Here is a 20,350-nt window from a genome sequence, read left to right as displayed (position 1 = left end):
TCTCCCCTTGTCGGTCTTCTTTCTTTTTGTCTTTATCTCGGTAGGGGTTCCCAGATTTTGAGGTTTCTCCTAATCGAGCGTTTTCTTCCATGTTGATGTATTTTTCTACTCGCTCCTGTACTTCGTCTAATGAGGTAGGGTACTTCTTTGATATAGATTGGCTAAATGGCCCCTCTCGTAGGCCATTGATGAGTCCCATGATGGCGGCCTCTGTTGGTAAGCTTTGTATGTCCATGCATGTTTTGTTGAATCTTTCCATGTAGTTGCGGAGGCTCTCCCGATCTCCTTGTTTGATCTCCAGTAGACTGGGGGCGTGCTTGGCTTTATCTTTCTGGATGGAGAATCTGGCCAGGAACTTTTTGGCCAGGTTGTCGAAGTTTGGGATGGACTTTGGAGGTATGTTGTCAAACCATTGGATTGCTGTCTTTGTGAGAGTTGTTGGGAAAGCTTTACAGCGAACGGCGTCTGAGGCGTCGGTAAGGTACATTCTGCTTCTGAAATTGCTGAGATGGTGGTTGGGATCTGTGGTGCCATCATATAAAGTCATATCTGGGAGTTTGAGGTCCTTTGGGATTTTGGTTTTCATGATCTCTCTGGTGAATGGATCCTGTTCTTTACGTGAGCTTTCCTCAGGAGTGATCCGAGGGGCCTTTGATTTGAGATCGGCTTCCAATTGCTGTAATTTTTCTTCCAATTCTCGACATCGCCGTATCTCTCTTTGTAGATCCTTCCCGATTCTTCGTTGTTGTTGGATTTCTTTTTCAAGTTGCTTCAAGCGATCTTGAAGTACTTCTATCGCCCCCAGGTTTGATGGATTTTTGTCTCCGTTGGATTCTGGGGTGTCGTTTAGTGGGGTGTCCGCGTTTTTGTGCGGCATTCTGTTTTCCAGATCTGAATCATGATCGTTGTCATGGTTGTCCGCCATTGGTGTTGGGATGACTTCCAGGTTCCCCGGCAACGGCGCCAATGTTTCGAGGGTTACCTGAAATTGGAGGTCAATCTCGGATGAGATCTTCGGTACAGGTCGGAGACGGAATGTACGGCTGGCTGGTGGCGGCCGGAGCTGTCGTGTCTGACTCGTTGGACTTACCGCACTGCTGATCCTTGGCCACCGGAGGGTGGGGGGTACCTGCAAGAGACTCCGATGCTTAAGTTAGCACGGGTATTAAGCAGGTTTTATGTAGAATCAGAGTATGAGTTATACCTGGGTGCTCCAGTGTATTTATAGTAGATGGGGCTGACCTTTCTGATAAGATAAGTTAGTTATCTTATCTTATCTTTATCTTATTTTGGGTGAAGTCAGCTTATCTTCAAGGGAACTGCCTTTATCTCTATAGGCTTGGATTGCCTTTGGATTTGGGTCGTGTTCTTCTATTTGGGCCCTCTATCGGGCTTTCCTGTCGTTTTGGCCGAGTTCTTTAAGAAGAAGTCAGTCCGCTTGACCTGAAGAGGTCGGTCGCTTTGTCGTTTAATCATCCCAGGTCAGATAGCTCGACCCAGATTATGAACAATCACCAGCATGATTGAGCTAGCCGATGTCCCATGGGAGGACGATGACGTGACACCACCACCCCCAAATGACGATGACAAGGAGGTTACTATTCCGTGGGGTGGGTGGGGGCATCAGAAGCCTCCACCCAGACGCCGTGCTCGAGCTAGAGTAGTGGTGGAGGCAGCTCAGCCTTCATCTTCCGCAGCAGCAGCAGGATCTCATTGACTTCCGCAGCCGCAGCACCCTTGCCACCACCGCCAGCACCTGAGCCGACATACCTGTTAGTGCAGTGCCTGTTTCGCTTCATGGGGAGCAGCAAGCATCGTATCATGCGACGTCTCGATCGCATAGACCAGGTGTTTGTATCGCAGGGCATTGAGCTACCTCCGCTCCCAGACTCTCCCGCCTCCGATGAGCAGGATTAGGAGGAGGAGCATGTTAAGGAGTCGACTCAGCAGGAGGTACCACCAGAGACACAGGCCACCACAGAGGTTCAACAGCCTCCTGAGGACTCACATCAAGTACCACAACCACAGCATGAGCATGAGCCACAGCCCGGCACGACTGTTGACTCTCAGCCCGTGCTTCAGTAGTAGCATCGACGATGATGCTTCATCTTAAAGTGTGGGGAGGTCACCGTTCGTGACCGGTAGATAGCATTTGTGTGGTGAACTTTCGGACATTTATCTTCTAGTTTCTGTTACTTTATTTCATTTTGCACTTTATCTTTAAGATCACTTTGAGACTATTGTATATATTTGTTATCTTGGGATTACTTTATCTTAGTTGTCACATTTTGCACCTTAGATGGTATACATTCCATATTTTGGTTGGATTTTTATCATATAGTTGTTTTAGCATCTTTGGTTGTGAATTGGAAAAACATTGTGAATTGTTGAAACCTAGCTGATCTCCTTTGCGTATGAATTTTGCTTTGATTGGAAAAAGGGTAAACTAAGAAATTTTTTTTTAGTTTCCTGAATCACAACCTTGCATTAGAATAAGCTTAGTCAATATGCTGAAAATTTTCAAGAATTCCATTTCTAGGGCCCCACTCCAATTGGTTAAAAAAAAATTTAGAACTTGCTTGAATTATACACTTTGTGGATCATGTTTTGAGCAAAGAACACAAGCATGTGAGTTTTGAGCCTAATTGTGTGGTTACATCATATGACCAGTTTTTTTCATTCTTGTGTACATTATTTTCTGCCTATGAGTGTAATCTTTGATTTGTTTGATTCTTTATGTCCATTACTTTGTGTACACATGCATTTATATGATTGAGGCCATTGTTCAAATAGCTCACTTACCCAAATAGCCTACCTTTTATCTCCCATTGTTAACCAATCTTGAGCCTATCCTTAATCCATTCGTTCTTAATTGTAGTACATTACAAGCCTAAGTGAAAAATAATAAATGTTCCTTGTTTGGATCTTTGATTAGCTTAGGCTAGTGAGAGTATTCATCACTTAATTTTGGGGAAGTTGGGAACATTGGGTAGAGATAAAAGTGTATTTTTGTATTTGTATTGAGAATCATGAGAATTGGATACATACTCATGTATTAATCATGTGTAAACCATATGCATTGATGTTCTGGTATATATTTTAGTTTACAAAAAAAAAATTTGCAATAAAAGGGGACAAAAATGCCCCAAGGTGAACTTCAATAATAATCAAAGCATGTGTGTGGTGATCAAAAGAGAATGCATGAGTTTGTAGAAAAGTAAAAAATGGATAGCTTGGTTGCTTAGAATTGTATAGGTTGTCATAGGTTAGGTGGGAAGTTTAAGTTAATCAAAGATTCAAATCTCAAGCTCACTTGACCATATACACCCTACCTTGACCCTAGCCCCATTACAACCCATGGGAAAGTCCTCATGATATTTGTATGCATGCATAAAGTAATTGTTGATTGTTAGATCAAAAACAAATCTTAGAGAGCATGATTAGGGAAGACTTGAGTGCTTCAACCCCCATACACTTGAGTGCCTGGAGCGGATACACATCCGGCGAGGGTTCGATCGCTCAATTACACGTTTCCAGCCAAGATCATCTTTTCTTGCAAGTTTTAAAATCTTTCAATGATTCAATCCAATTGTGGTTTGCTTGATTGCTATTGCCTTAGCCCTTGTGCTTATATATGTATTCTTGGAAATTGACTTGTCTTGACCAAATGGATGCATTTATGTAGATAGATTGCATATAGATAGGTTGCATTTAGTTAGTTTGTATTGAATAAATGTTGATACCCCTTTGCTTCTTTCTTGATTTTAGCATGAGGACATGCTTAGTTTAAGTGTGGGGAGATTTGATAAACCCCGATTTCGTGGTTTATCTTGTGCTTATTTTAGGGGATTTTATCACTTTTCCGCACATTTATTCAATGAAATAGCATGGTTTTGTAATTCACCCTTGAATTGCGCTTAAGTGTAAAAACATGATTTTTTGGCCCTTAAATTGGTGATTTTATTTCACTTTAATTCCATTCGATGCCTTGATGTGTTTGTTGAGTGATTTCAGATTCATGAGGCAAGTATTGGATGGAAGAAATAAGGAAAAAAGTATACAAAGTGGAGAATGCATGAGGAAACAAAGATTTTGGAATGCTTCAGGGCGTGCGCAAGCGTACAAGGCGCGCGCGTGCAGAAATGACATTGCACATCGACGCGCACACGTACATGACGCGTAGGCGGGGGTGAAGAAACAGCCAATCGAGGCACACGCGCACATGGCGTGTATGCGCCGATACTCATACGTGACCCACTTAAAGGCAAAACGCTGGGGGTGATTTTTGAGCTGCCCAGGCCAAAATCCAACTTGTTTCTGAGTGTATTTCATGCAGAATTGAAGTCCAAGCAAAGGGGGGGGGGAGCAATTAGTTAGTCAACATAAGCCTTTAGTTAGTTTTCTAGAGAGAGAAGCTCCCTCTTCTCTCTAGAATTAGGTTAGGATTAGGTTAAATTGTCTTGGATCTTGAATTAATTACTTGATTTCATCTTGTTTCTTTTCCAATTTCTTGCTTCTACATTTTTATTCTCATGGTTTGTAGTGTTAATTTTCCTCTTTGCTCTCTTTTGTGATGATGAACTCATGTTGGATTTGGTTTACAATTAATGCAAATTGATGTTGATGTTTCTTTCATTGATGAATTAAGTTGTTGATTTACTCTCCTTGCAATTGGTAGTTGTTAGATTTTATTATTCTTGCATATTTACCATGCTTTCCTTTATTACCCACCAAGTGTTTGACAAAATGCTTGGTTGGGCTTTAGAGTAGACTTTGAGCATTCTTGGCTTGGAAAGAGTAATTAGGAAATCTTGAGTCATGAAAATCCAACCTATGTTGGTAATCTAGAATTGTTAGTTAATATCATTTCCATTGACTATAATCTCTTGCTAATCCAATTAGTGAGTTGATTAGGACATTTGGATTGAGATTAGCTAATCTTGTTAGACTTTCTCTCATGGAAGATAACCTATATCTTCTTCCATCATTGGGGATGACGTAATAAGATAAATTCTTGTTAAGTATTGCTATGATTAATGACTAGGATAGAAAGCCTATGATCTCAAACCTTGCCATGAATGTCTCTCTTTATTAATTGCTTCTTTTATTGCTCTCTTTACTCTTCTTATCATTTATATTATTTCCCTTTTATCAACCAAACCCCCCTTGTTCTTCATAGCCAATAATTGACCACTTCATTGCAATCCCTTGTGAGACGACCCGGAGTCTAAATACTTCGGTTAATTTTCATTGGGGTTTTTACTTGTGTCAAAACCAAATTTAATTTGATTTGAGGATTGACTATTGGTTTGGACTATACTAACAACGGAATTATTTTGTGGAATTCCGAACTAGTATAAATCCCCGCACCATCAAACAGCACTTAAGTTCATACTACAAGAGAGATTCTATCGTGTAGCTTTTATTATTGAGCTTGGCAAATAATCAAGCAATTACCGCCACTGAATTTTATTTTTATTCCTACCACATTGGACAGTTACTTTCTAGTTCAATCATTTTCTCTTATTTATGCAGCGAAGAACAAGACATGAATTCAAGTAAGATGAGTGATGCTCGAGCAAACATTCTAGCTAGATTACTGAGTTAAAACAATAATGAACTAACAAAATACAGACAAGAGTACATTAATCAGAGAAGGGGTACAATCAGACTTCTAACTAAAGCACTTCAAGGCATAAACAGTTGAGTAACAATACAACCTTTTGGCATTGCTTAGTCCTTCATCATCCCCCTTATCATTCTTGCTTTTCTTGCTGATGATGTATAATCCTTCCAAAAAGTTGAGTGATTTTCTACAATGATAGTGGAAGTTACTTGTCCCCCAAGCACTTGAAAAATGGTTAGCATGCATCAAGGTTTGTAGGCTTTTGAGCTTACTTTGGTGTGTGAACACCAAACTTAGCTCCTTGCCCATGTTTCTTATGCGGCAGATTAATCACATACATGAAACCTTGTGCTTTTATTAAAGAAAATAGATCATGAACTAGGAACTAGACAAGTGCTAAGTAGTTTTTTTGATTGTTTGGAGTTGCTGATAAATTTTGCAGAGGATTGTTATGTGTCATTGATAAAGTTTGTGGTTGAACACCAAACTTAAAATCACACATTCACCCTCAAATTGTTTTGGTGTACAACACCAAACTTAGCTCCGTGCAATGCAAAAAATTCTACTTCACTTTTTCTTATTGAAATAGATAGGAAAAGAAAACTATCTCTGGTTGGGTTGCCTCCCAACAAGCGCTTGTTTATCGTCATTAGCTTGACGTCCTCCTTCTTTGTTCATCCCAACTCATGAACACTCTTTTCTTTGTTCCAAGATCCTCCCAGATAATGCTTAGCTCTTTGACTATTTGTTGTGATTATGTTCTTTGTGGCTTCATTCAGAAGTTCAAGGATTCCATGTGGGAAAACCTTAGTTACCAGATAAGGGCCAGTCCATTTGAACTTGAGTTTGCCAGGAAAAACCTTGAGCCTGGAATTATATAAGAGCACTTGTTGTCCTAGTTTGAACTCTCTTTTCAAGATCTTCTTGTCATGCCACTTTTTAGCTCTCTCCTTGTATATCTTTGTATTCTCATAGGCTTCCAATCTAAATTCATCTAGCTCATTGAGTTGCAATAGCATTTTCTCTCTTGCTATTTGAGAGTCAAGATTGAGGAGCTTAGTGGCCCAGTAGGCTTTATGTTCTAGCTCCACAGGAAGGTGACATGACTTTCCATAGATTAGCTGAAAGGGTGACTTTCCAATTGCGGTTTTGAATGCGGTTCTATATGCCCATAGAGCATCATCCAACTTTCTGGCCAAGTCTTTCCTTGTGATCCCAATTGTCTTCTCCAAGATTCTCCTTTACTCCCTATTTACTAATTCAGCCTACCCATTAGTTTGAGGGTGGTATGGTGTGGCCACTTCGTGAATTACTCCATATTTGTAGAGCAGCTTTTCTATCTGTCTGTTGCAATAGTTGCTGCCACCATTACTAATAAAGCCTTTAGATACCTCATATCTAGTGAAGATGTGTCTTTTAAGAAATTGAAGAAAAATTGGTGCATCACAGGTAGTTGTTACTATGGCTTCCACCCATTTGGAGACATATTCCACTGCTACTAGAATGTATTTGAAGGAATATGATGGAGGAAAGGGACCCATGAAATCTATACCCCAGAGATCAAACAGTTCTACTTCTAAAATGAAGTTTTGAGGCATTTTATTCCTCTTTGTCAACCCTCCAGCTCTTTGACATTCATTGCATTGGTGTACAAACTCTCTGGCATCTTTAAATATAGTTGGCCAATAAAATCCACTTTGAAGCACTTTAGCTACTGTTCTTTCTGGCCTAAAATGTCCACCATAAGCTGAACCCTGACAGTGCCACAATATGTCTCTCATCTCATTTACATGAATACACCTTCTAATCATCCCATCTGGACACCTCTTGAACAAGAATGGCTCGTCCCACAAGAATTTCTTGGCTTTATTACACATCTTCTTTACTTGTTGCTTGGTAAACTCTTGAGGAATCTTTCTTTCCACCTTGTAGTTTGCAATGTCAGCAAACCAATGTGCCTGCTGGATTTGGAGAAGATATTCGTCTGGGAACTTTTTATTCACTGGTTGTGGTGTATCTTGGTTGGCTTCTTGTGGCAGTCTTTACAAATGATTTGCCACTTGGTTCTCATTTCCTTTCCTATCTCTTACTTCAATGTCAAATTCCTGTAGCAGCAGCACCCACCTAATAAGCCTTGGCTTTGAATCCTGTTTAAACATGAGATACTTGAGAGCAGCATGATCAGTATATACTACAACCTTTGAACCAATCATGTATTGTCTAAATTTATCAAATGTATATACAATTTCCAAGAGATCTTTCTCAGTGGTGGTATAATTTTTCTGTGCCTCATTTAACACCTTACTTGCATAGTATATAACATGATGCAGCTTGTCTTTCTTTTGCCCCAATACAGCACCTATTGCAAAGTCACTTGCATCACACATGAGTTCAAAAGGCAATTCCCAATCTGGGGGTGTGATAATTGGTGCTATAGTGAGTTTATTTTTTAAAGTTTCAAAGGAATGCTTACAGCTATCATCAAAGACAAAGGGGTTGTCAACCACTAGCAGGTTACTTAGTGGTTTAGCTATTTTTGAAAAGTCTTTGATGAATCTCCTGTAAAAACCAGCATGTCCAAGGAAACTTCTTACTACTTTCATATTAACGGGTATAGGAAGTTTTTCTATGATCTCTATTTTAGCCTTATCAACTTCTATACCTTTCCTTGAAACCTTATGCCCAAGAACTATACCTTCAGGAACCATGAAATGGCATTTCTCCCAATTCAATACCAGATTAGTTTCTTGGCATCTTTTCAAGACAAGAGTTAAATGATGCAAGCAGGTATCAAATGAATTGCCAAAGACAGAAAAATCATCCATGAAGACTTCTAAAAATTTTCTACCATGTCAGAAAATATAGAAAGCATACACCTTTGAAAAGTAGCAGGGGCATTACATAGCCCAAAAGGCATCCTTCTGTAGGCAAAGACTCCGAATGGACATGTAAAGGAGGTCTTCTCTTGATCCTTGGGATCTACCACTATTTGATTGTACCCAGAGTACCCATCCTAGAAGTAATAATATGCATGGCTAGCCAACCTTTCCAGCATCTGGTCAATAAAGGGGAGAGGGAAGTGATCCTTCCTTGTGGCATCATTCAGTCTTCTATAGTCAATGCACATTCTCTACCCTGTTACTGTCCTTGTGGTAATAAGTTTATTCTTCTCATTGAAGATGATAGTCATGCCAACATTCTTTGGTACCACTTGAACTGGGCTTACCCAAGGGCTGTCAGAGATTGTGTATATGATTCCAGTATTCCATAGCTTCATCACTTCTTTTTGAACCACCTCTTTCATGGTTGGGTTAAGCCCTCTTTGGGGTTGTACCACAGGCCTTGAGTCCTCCTCCAACAAAATCTTGTGCATGCAGATGGCAGGGCTTATGTCCTTGATATCATCAATTGTCCATCCCAAAGCTGTCTTGTGAGCTTTCAACACTTCAATCAGCTTTGTTTCTTCTTCCATGTTTAAGGAGGAATTGATGATCACTAGCAGGGTCTCTTCTTCTCCAAAAAATGCATACTTGAGACAAGGAGGGAGGGGCTTTAATTCTTGTTTTGGCACCTCCTCTATCTTGCCTTCAAAGGAGATTTCTGCTACTCCTTCTTCTATGATGTCTTGTTCAACTTCTGTTTCCTCTTCTTGTTCTTCCTGATCATTGGCTTCAAGTAGCTCCTCCTCCAATTCTTCTATCATTTCCACCTTCATATGCTTTTCCTTCTCATGGGAATGTTGCATGGCTTTAAAGACATTGATGATCATTTTTTTATCATGCACCCTGAGGGTCATTTCACCTTTCTCCACATCAATTATAGCCCTTTCTGTGGCTAAAAAGGGTCTCCCCAAGATAATTGAGTTGTGTTCTTCCATATCTAAAATGACAAAATTAGCAGGGAATATGAATTCTCCTACTTTCACCAACAAATTTTCCACAACTCCATTAGGTATCTTGAGTGATCTATCAACCATTTGAAGCGACATTCTGGTGGATTTGACTTTATCTATTGCAAGCTTTTTCATCAGTGAAAGAGGCATCAAATTGATGCTGGCACCTAAGTCACAGAGAGCTTTTTCCAAGGTCATATTGCCTATGGTGCATGATATGATGGAACTCCCAAGATCTTTGAGTTTTGGTGGAAGCCCTTTTTGAATCATTGCACTACATTCTTGGATTAAGACCACTTTCTCCTTTTTATTCCAGCTTCTCTTCTTGTTAATGAGTTACTTAAGGAACTTAGCATACAAGGGCATTTGCTCCAATGCTTCAATAAGGGGAATGTTGATTTCCAGTTTCATGAAAACCTCTAGAAACTTAGGAAATTGTTGATCCTTGAGCTCTCTTTGCAATCTTTGAGGGTATGGAAGAGGAGGAGTGTAAGGTTTCACCTCCTTCCTCTATTCTTGTGGATGCTTCATGAGCGAATATTTTATACGCTTTTTGGAGTTAATTTCATATAGTTTTTAGTATGTTTTAGTTAGTTTTTAGTCTATTTTCATTAGTTTTTAGGAAAAATTCATATTTCTGGACTTTACTATGATTTGTGTATTTTTCTGTAATTTCAGGTATTTTTCTGGCTGAAATTGAGGAAGCTGAGCAAAAATCTGATTCAGGCTGAAAAAGGACTGCTGATGTTGTTGGATTCTGACCTCCCTGCACTCAAAGTGGATTTTCTGGAACTACAGAACTCTAAATGGCATGCTTCCAATTGCGTTGGAAAGTAGACATCCAGGGCTTTCCAGCAGTATATTATAGTCCATACTTTGCACAAGGATAGATTACGTAAACTGGCGTTCAACGCCAGTTCTCTGCCCAATTCTGGCGTCCAGCGCCAGAAAAGGATCAAAAGTTGGAGTTGAACGCCCAAACTGGCACAAAAACTGGCGTTCAACTCCACAAATGGCCTCTGCACGTGACTCACTTAAATCTCAGCCCCAGCACACACCAAGTGGGCCCCAGAAGTGGATCTCTGCATCATCCATCATAGTCTACTCATTTTTTGTAAACCTAGGCTACTAGTTTAGTATTTAAACAACTTTTAGAGACTTATTTTGTATCTCATGACATTTTAGATCAAAACTTTGTATTCTCTGACGGCATGAGTCTCTAAACCCCATTGTTGGGGTGAGGAGCTCTGCTGTATCTCGATGAATTAATGCAAGTATTTCTGTTTTCCATTCAAACACGCTTGTTCCTATCTAAGATGTTCATTCGCGCTTAACTGTGATGGAGGTGATGATCTGTGACACTCATCACCTTCCTCAAATCATGTACGTGTGCCTGACAACCACCTCCGTTCTATATACGATTGAATGAGTATCTCTTAGATTCCTTAATCAGAATCTCCGTGGTATAAGCTAGAACTGATGGCGGCATTCATGAGAATCCGGAAAGTCTAAACCTTGTCTGTGGTATTCCGAGTAGGATTCAAGGATTGAATGACTGTGACGAGCTTCAAACTCCTGAAGGCTGGGCGTTAGTGACAGACGCAAAAGGATAGTAAATCCTATTCCAACCGGATCGAGAACCAACCGGTGATTAGCCGTGCTGTGACAGAGCACGTGAGCGTAGTTTTCACTGGAAGGATGGAAGGTAGCCATTGACAACGGTGATCCACCAACACACAGCTTGCCATAGGGGGATGTGCGTGCGTGAACAAGAAGACAGAGGAAGGCAGAGATTCAGAAGACAAAGCATCTCCAAAACTCCAACATATTCTCCATTACTGCACAACAAGTAACTTTTAATTTATGCTCTACTGTTTATTTGCAATTCAACTGATAAACATAATTGACTTCCTGACTAAGATTTACAAGATAACCATAGATTGCTTCAAACCAACAATCTCCGTGGGATTCGACCCTTACTCACGTGAGTTATTACTTGGACGACCCAGTGCACTTGCTGGTCAGTGGTACGAGTTGTGAAAAGTGTGATTCATAATTCGTGCACCAATGCTCTTCCATGACTTGATTTTCTTTCTTTGAAGCTTGTGGCTCTTCATCCTTCTTCTTGAGCTCTTCTTGGTCCTTCTCTTCTATTGCCACTTCCTTCTTACTGCCAACCTTGTCATCCTCCAATGTTCTTCCACTCCTGAGTTGAATTGCTTTGCATTCTTCTTCTTTGGAATTTGGAATGGTATCACTTGGGAAAGTGTTGGTTGGTCTTTCAGGCTATTTGGACAATTGGCCTATTTGTCTTTCTAGGTTTTTCAATGAGGCTTCATGGTTTTTATTAGCTAACTCTTGATGCTTCATCATCTTCTCCATCATCATCTCCAAATTGGAGATTCTTTGGGATTCTTGGGGTGGTTGTGGCTGAGTGTGAGATAAAGATGGTTAGTGGAAATTATTTTGATTGGTTGATGGGTTATTGGGTGGATAGAAGTTAGACGTGGGGTAGTTATTTTGTGGTTTTCTGTATAGATTTTGGTTAGTTTGCTGATGGTTCTGGTGGTTTATGTTGCAGGAGTTATTTTGGTTGGAGTTCCTTTGCCATGAATTTTGGTTCTGGTTGTCTCCCTACCTTAGATTGGAGTAGTTCCTCCAAGAGGGGTTGTAAGTGTCTCCATGAAATTCATTATGTCCAGCACCTTGGTTGTGCATATAGTTAACTTGTTCTGGCTGCTGCTCTTCATAGATCTCTTCTTGTTGTCCCTATCTAGCTGGTGGTTGATTTGTAGTATTTATTGTAGCTATTTGAAGACCATCAATCCTCTTAGCAATCATCTCCATTTGCTGCTGGATTTGTTGGTGCATCACTTTGTTTTGTGCCATAATAGTATCTACACCTTCCAACTCCAACACACCTTTCTTCTGAGCTGGTTGGCATTGCCTTTGATGAGCATAAAACTATTGGTTGTTGGTCATAGTCTCTATGAGATTTTGGGCTTCCTCAGCTATCTTCATGAGTTGACTGAACCTCCTGCTGAATAATCAAGGGCCTCTTGAGCTTTCAGTGTCAAACCTTCATAGAAATTTTGAAGTCTGTCCCATTCACTAAACATCTCTGGTAGACTTTTCCTGATCAAGGCCTTGTATCTTTCCCAAGCCTCAGAAAGTAATTCTCCATCCATTTTGATAATACACATTCTCTTTTTATTTGATTAAAAAGGAGACAAGCAACATAATAAGCAAGATGGAATTGAAAACAAGCAATTTGACTAGTAATCATAGACCTAAGCAATGAAAAACTTAAAGGCATAATTCAAAATCCTAACTACCATGGAACATGTTCTATTTCATACATGATTTTCCTTATTTAAAGCTTGAAAAATATGGATCAAAGAGGGAACTCCACCACCTTTTACTCATGGGGTTGCCCATGCTCTTCCTCTTGCTTGACTTCTTGGTGTTTTTCTTGAGTGCTTGTACTCCCACTTCCCTTGCCTTTTCCAATCAACTTCTTCCAAAAACCAGCATCTTCCATCTTCTTTTTAAGTGTTTCCTTCTGCTGTTTCACCTTTCTTTCCTCTTGTTCTGTGAAATCTTTTTGGACCTCATCATACCTAGGGATTACAGAGTGTAGATTATGCATATGACTAGACATATAGTTCAACTTAGCTTGAGTGTTTATGTTGAACTCCTCCCTATGTAGTTGCTGTCCTTCATTAAGTACACTGAACTCATTGAATGCCTTCGTCTGAGCTAGTTGGCGTTGGTTGAGTTCTTGAAGGCGCTTATCTTGACGCTCTTGCCTTTCAGACACTTGATTGATGGCTTGAGTGAGCTGGGAATATTGTTTCATTTGTTGTTTCTGCCACTCCACTTGTTGATTCATCTAATTAGAAATGAGTTCTTCTTGACGATCAATCCTTTGAGCTTGAATGTGCAGTTGTTGTTCTTGTCCCTCCATATAACTCCTTGCTAGTTCCTCAATGGCTCCATGAATGTGATTCAGGTTTATGTTGGTTGGGTCATAATATTCTCTTTGTTGGTGTTCTTCCTGATGAGACTCTTCTTGGTGAGCTCCTCCTTTTGGTTTTGGCTTTCCTATGTGAGGTCTTCTTTGTTGTTGGGCTGGTGTCACATGAGTTAGACGCTGAAACGTAATTAGCCTCCCAGGATTTAACCAATCTAGGTTGCTATCCTCGAAGACAACCTTGGCCTTCGTGCACAGTCTGAGGATAGTGCTGGGGTACCAAAGCCTGGCACCCGAATCAATCTTCTCAGCTGACTCTTGAATCCCCTCAGCTATAAGTTCGTGCACATTGATATATCCACCTTGTACTAAGCAATGTGCCATAGTAGCTCGAGTGACGTTGACCTCAGAATTGTTCACTGCTGGGAGGATAGATCTCCTCACGAGTTCAAACCATCCCTTGGCTTTAGGGCTGAGGTCTCCTCTCTTGATGAACCTGGGTCTCTTATCCGCATACCTTTCCCAGTCAGCTCCTATATCACATATGTCATTCACAATTTGTTCGAGTTCATCATCGTCAGGGCTCTTGCTTACTCTTGCTTGATAACCAAGCTCATCAAAATGTGGTGATTTCAACTGAAGAGTTCTTGTTATAGCATTGGGGCTGAAGTCCACCTCTCTCCCTCTTACGTAACTTTTGAAGGTGGGAGCCTTGGTTTTGTCTTCTCTGACCACATTTGCATAGAACTCTTTGATGGGGTTTGCATTTATCTTTCCCTCCGGGTTCGTAAGCCTTTGCCAACCCCTTTGTTCAATCTTCTCTCGAATCTGTGGGCACTCATCCTCGTCAATTTGGAATGTTAACTCAGGCAGTATCTTTTTGAGCTTTATCCATTCAAATTCGAGTTCATGGAACGCAGTTTTGAATCTCTTCTCATCGAAAGGAATGCTCTTCACTGGTTCCTTCCTCTTTTGCCTCTTGGAGCTTGATGATGCCATGAGTTTGAGTTGATGTGTGAAGAGGGTGGAAGGTACGGATAGATGAGGAATTCGGTTGGTTAGGACAAGGTGTGATGAAGAGATTTGGATGCCGAAGGTGTGAAGTGTGAGAAATGGGAATTGGAATGTGAAGGGGAAGTACGGTCTAGGACTCACTTATATAGGTAAGTGATAAGTGAATGAAAGGTGTGGATTGATGGGTTGTTGTATGATGGACGGATGGGGTTTTGCATGGAATGAGCACAAGGATCACCAACTTTATGATGGGGTTGGTTCAATTTCCAATTTTGTTCTTCTTCCAATGTTGCATGGCAACTATTCCCAATGCAATCCCCTTGAAGACACGTGTGTAGTATCATCCTTTTGTGTTATCCGAACCCTTCAATTTCCCCATCAATGCTCCTACAAAATAAAAGAAATGTGATTAAAAATACACTTGTAGAAAGTGGTGGCAAAATTAAAAGGCTAACTACTTTTTAAAGTTTTTGTTTTTAACTACTAAGTGCTATTCCTGAGTGCAAACCAACTGACTAACTCAACATCCATGTATGCAACATTGGCAACACCAAACTTAGTTTGGTGCCATATGGTGTAAAAGATTTGTTCAAGGCCCCTAAGAGTGACATGATGTGGGTTACATTTATGTTCTCTTAATGCGCCTTGAACACCAAACTTGTTTCTCACTATATGTTGCACACAATTATTCATTCAAGTGCATATCAAGTTGATTTGAAATTCATGAACCTTGTATTATTAACTATTTTTAAAAGCATGTAAAACATGGGTTGCCTCCCATGAAGCGCTTCTTTAGCGTCACTAGCTTGACGTTCTGGCTTTATCAGGGTGGTTGGTAGTGCTTCAAGTCTTCCCCCCTTGCAGTAAATCTATCTCCATTGGCTTCATCAAGGATCTCCACAGGTTCTAAGGAGAGAACTCTGTTGATGGTAAAAACTTTAGGTAGCTGAGATGGGATGGTGGGGAGATCGGAGGGAATGGCTGGGACATAAGCTGAGATTACTTTATCCCCTGGAGAGAAGTCCTCTGTAGGGATTTTCTTGTTCCTCCACTTCCTTGGTACCTTCTTCTTTGTTCCTTTTGAAGTTGCCTTGCTCTTTGTGATCTTTTCTTCCAAGGAGATTTTGTTGCTGGTCTCATATAACTCTGGTTGTTTGGGTTTTTCCTGATTTTCCTTTAGCTGTGACAACTGCTGATTGCCTTTTTCATCAACCAAGGGGATTCCCAGATGTGCTGGTTGTGCTTCAGTACTTGTTTCTTCCTTCAGTATCTCACTGTGATCTTTCCTTGGTTCTTTGTTCTCTTGATCTGTTTCTTGTGATGGTTTGAAAACATTGAAGGTGAGTTGTTCGTCATGGATCCTTAAAATTAGCTCCCCTCACTCCACATTTATAAGTGCTCTGGCTGTAGCTAGGAATGGTCTTCCCAATATGATTGGGTGCAGGTGGCTTTCTTCCATGTCCAAGATGACAAAGTCTGTGGGAAGGAAGTATTTCCCAACCTTCACCAGTACATTTTCAACCACTCCTACTGCTTGTTTTTGAGTTTTGTCAGCCAGCCTGATAACTACATCTGTGGGTATGATCTCATTGATCTGCAGCCTCTTCACAAGGGATAAAGGCATTAAGTTGATGCTTGCTCCCAAATCGCAGAGTCATTTATCAAATATTGTTTCTCCTATGGCACAGGGGATGTAGAAACTCCCTGGGTCCTTCCTCTTTGTAGGCAGCTCTGGTTGAATGAGAGCACTGTACTCCTTATTCATCACTATTGTTTGTCCTCCCTTGAGTGAGCTTTTCTTGGTCAGCAGCTCCTTCATATACTTAATGTATGAGGGCATTTGTTGGAGGGCCTTGATGAATGGTATGTTTACATGGAGAGATGCAAACATGTCAAGAAACCTTGAGTATAGTCTCTTCTCTACACAGTCATTTAGTAATTGGGGAAAGGGTGCATAGAGTCTCAGCAGCTCCTTCTGTGTCAGCTCCTTTTGTGTAATTGTGGTTTCTTGATGATTCTCCCCTTGCTTTCCCGCTGAAGTATCTTCAGGTTGTTCTAATGGGTTGTTCAGCACTTCCTTAGTCTACTTATTACTTATAGTAACCATCTTGTAATCTTCCCATCTGACTTTCTTTGCTTCACCTCTCGGATTTTTCTCTGTGTCACTGGGGAAGCTGTCTGTAGGTTTGGGAATCTGCTCGGAGAGGTATCCCACTTGAAATTCCAGCCTTTTGATGGTGTCTCCCTGATTCTTGATATTGGCTTGCACCTCCTCCTTGAATACCTTATTATCTTGAATCTATTTGCATATGCCCTCAAGTAGAGTCTCAATTCTGGAGAGTCTATTTTCAGATGATGGAGGGTTGGGATTGGAGTGATGAGAAGGGTTGTTTTGGTTTTGGTATGGATGTGGAGAGGTGTTGTTAGGGTGGTGTTGATATGATCTCTGTGTGGAATGTTGGTGAGCTGCATGGTTGTTGGGGTTGTGACGTCTCTGATCTTGGCCTTGATCCTGTTGATTTCCCCACCCAAAGTTTGGGTGATTCCTCCAACCAAGGTTGTAGGTCTTGGAGTATGGATCATGGGTCTGCTTGGGTGAGTTTCCAATGTAGTTGGCTTGTTCTTGCTCATCCTCTGCATCTGCATTCACTCCCTCTTAGGTTGCTGATGAGGTGGTGATTGCTGCTACTTGGTTCCTCTCCATCTTCTTGGTGAGGTCAGCCAGCTGCTTGGTAATAAGCTTGTTTTGGGCCAGCAGTGCATCTACATTGTTTAGCTCCATCATTCCTCTAGTGTTGCCTCTTTCGGAAGCATAGAAGTAGTCATTCTCTGCTACAGTCTCAACAACATCTATGGCCTCCTCAATGGTCTTCTTCTTGTTCAGAGATACCCCGGATGAGTGGTCTACTGCCTTCTTTGATTCATAGGAAAGGCCTTCGTAGAAAATGTGCAGCTGCACCCATTCATTGAACATATCTGGTGGACACCTTCTTGTCAGGTCCTTAAACCTCTCCCATGCTTCATATAGAGTCTCACCATCTTGCTGCCTGAAGGTTTGTACCTCAGCTCTCAGCCTGTTGATCTGTTGAGGAGGATAAAATCTTGCCAAGAATTTGTTCACCACATCTTCCCAGGTTGCTAAACTCTCCTTTGGAAAGGATTCCAGCCATTTAGATGCCTTGTCCTTGAGTGAGAAAGGGAACAGAAGTAGTCTATAGGTGTTAGGATGAACACCATTAGACTTCACAGTATCACATATCCTCAGGAAGGTGGTCAGATGTTGATTGGGGTCTTCTTGGACACTCCCTCCGAATGAACAATTGTTCTGAACAAGGGTGATGAGCTGTGGCTTTAGTTCAAAGTTGTTGGCATGTATGGTTGGCCTTTGGATGCTGCTTCCACAGTTTCCTGGGTTTGGGTTGATGTAAGAACCCAGAACCCTTCTCTCTTGCCCAGCCTGATGTGCTGGACCTTCTCGACCATGGTTGTGAGCCTCTTCTTCATGATGGTTCTCCATATTTTCATCCATGTTTGGTTCAAAATACTCCTATTCTTCCTCCGCACCAACTACTCGTTTTCCTCTTGCTTTTCTCCTTAATCTAAGGAAGGTCCTCTCAGGTTCAGAATCAAAGGAAGTTGAAGCCCCGCTTCTTCTCCCTGTCATAAAACCAACAAGGCACAAGCAAGGAAATAGATGCAGAAAGTATTTCTGTTAGAATTGCTGTTAGTGTGAGTGATGCAATATATCAAACAGTTAGTGGGTTAGTCGACTGAATTTTAAACAACTAAGAAAATGGGTAGGGGAAAGGGAAGAAAATAACTGAACAGAAAGTAAATTACTCAAATAAACTTAAATCAAACAAAAGAAAAATGCTCAATCTAGTTATCCTCCAATTTAATCATTGTTGATACAAAATCAATCCCCGGCAACAGCGCCATAAACTTGATGCACGGAAACTTGTCTCTCAACAATTTTTCCTTCGGCAAGTATACCGAATTGTCGTCAAGTAAAAACTCACAATAGAGTGAGGTCGAATCCCACAGGGATTGATTGGTCAAGCAATTTTAATTAGAGGAATGTTCTAGTTGAGCGAAGCATAATTTGGGTTGAGAGTTGCAGGAAATTAAATGGCGGGAAAGTAAATAGCAGAAAATGTAAATGCTGAAAGTAAAGAGCTGAAAATAAATGACGGAAAGTAAATTGCAGAATCTTAAATGGGAATGGGGAAGATGCTCATAAAAGTAAATTGCAGAAAATAAAGAGAATGGGTAAGATCAGAAATGGGGAATTCATTGGGTTTAGGAGATGTTGCATTCTCCGGATCAAGTTCATTTTCATCTCTTCCGCAATCAATGCGTTCATTGATCTCCTTGGCAATCTTAAGTGATCGAATTACAATTCCTTGTAATTCAATCTCTCACATCTTGATCAATAGCCAATTCCTTAGTCAATTGCTCATGAGAAGAGATGAAGTATGGTCACTGATTATACCACATGCATTCCCAAATCAAGTGTTGGTAGAATTATAGTCACCGTATCCTTCCAACCCGAATTTGGTCCAACATGAGAAAGCATTTCTAGCATGATCTCTTCATTCCTCTTCCAAGGTTCAGAAGAGATCCAAGTATGAATAGCTTCTTTTCCTAGATAACTACCCAATTGGATGAAGATTGAAAGCTTTCTAGTAAAATCAAGAGAAAAGATAGAAGAAGAATAATGAAAACTAATATTGATCCATCAAATTACAACAGAGCTCCCTAACCTAATGAAGGGGGTTTAGTTGTTCATAGCTCTGGAAATGGAAAACAAAGATGGAAGATACATTATGAAAATTAAACTAGAAGTGCAGAGTAAATTATACAGAAAGTAGTTCTCCAATTTCCAACTTCCCAAAAGTTTTTTTCTTTAATTCAAAACTACCCCTATATATACTACTCTTTTGATCTTCTAATTGGTTCTTCAAGTCTTGGATATGGGCCTTTGGATCTTGAGTTTGAAGCAGTTATCCTCTTCAGTGGGCTTAGCTTTACTTGCAGAGAGAAAGTGTGAAGTAGGCAGGGTATTTAGCTCAGGACGTTAGTGGCGTTAACGTTAAGTGAGAGTGTGGGTTCGAGAACGTTAGTGGCACCAACGTGACCACTAACGTTGCCTCTAGGTCCTTCGCACACGTTATTGGGACTCACCTTTTCCAATAACGTTGAGAGTCTTCCCTTCCCCCTACGTTAGAGTCCATGTTAACTTAGTTAACATGGCTCTTAACGTAGGCTTGCCAATCCTTCGAGAATGTTAGTGACACTTACCTTTGTCACTAACGTTCCAAGATGCCCCTACTTCCAACGTTAGAATCCACGTTAACTAAGTTAACGTGGCTTCTAACATGGTGATGATAACCATCTCCAATGTTAGTGACAAAGGTGAGTGTCACTAACGTTGGCTCATCATCCTTTCCTTCACGTTAGCTTCCACGTTAACTAAGTTAACGTGGGAGTTAACGTGGCACATAGTGGCTCATTGTGGCTCATTCCAACGTTAGTGAAAAAGGTGAGTGTCACTAACGTTGGCGATTATTTGCTTTTTCCATGTTAGCTTCCACGTTAACTAAGTTAATATACGTTAACTAAGTTAACGTGGCTCAAAGTGGCTTAGTCCAATGTTAGTGACAAAGGTGAGTGTCACTAACGTTGGCCATTCTTTTGCTTCCCAACATTAGAGTCCACGTTAACTAAGTTAACGTGGCCCTTAACGTGGCCAATATGAGCTTGGTCCAACGTTATTGACAAAGGTGAGTGTCACTAATGTTGGCTCCACTTTCTTCTTCCACGTTAGAGTTCACGTTAACTTAGT

The 20,350-nt window shown here is 40.7% G+C and overlaps 1 non-coding gene and 1 pseudogene across 1 annotated transcript; one reads left to right on the top strand and one right to left on the bottom strand.

Moving 5' to 3' along the window:
• Window positions 1–12,936: 12,936 nt before the first annotated feature.
• Window positions 12,937–14,490, bottom strand: LOC148561591 (uncharacterized; annotated as a pseudogene).
• Window positions 14,491–17,474: 2,984 nt separating this feature from the next.
• On the top strand, window positions 17,475–17,581 carry LOC148561590 (small nucleolar RNA R71). The gene has a single exon (XR_015887921.1). It is a non-coding gene; the product is annotated as a small nucleolar RNA R71 (small nucleolar RNA).
• The last annotated feature ends 2,769 nt before the right edge of the window (window positions 17,582–20,350 follow it).

This window comes from Arachis ipaensis, chromosome B6, assembly GCF_059453495.1.
Source record: "Arachis ipaensis isolate K30076 ecotype BB chromosome B6, ASM5945349v1, whole genome shotgun sequence".
In the NCBI taxonomy this organism is placed as follows: Eukaryota; Viridiplantae; Streptophyta; class Magnoliopsida; order Fabales; family Fabaceae; genus Arachis; species Arachis ipaensis.
This window is presented reverse-complemented; position numbering and strand designations above follow the sequence as displayed.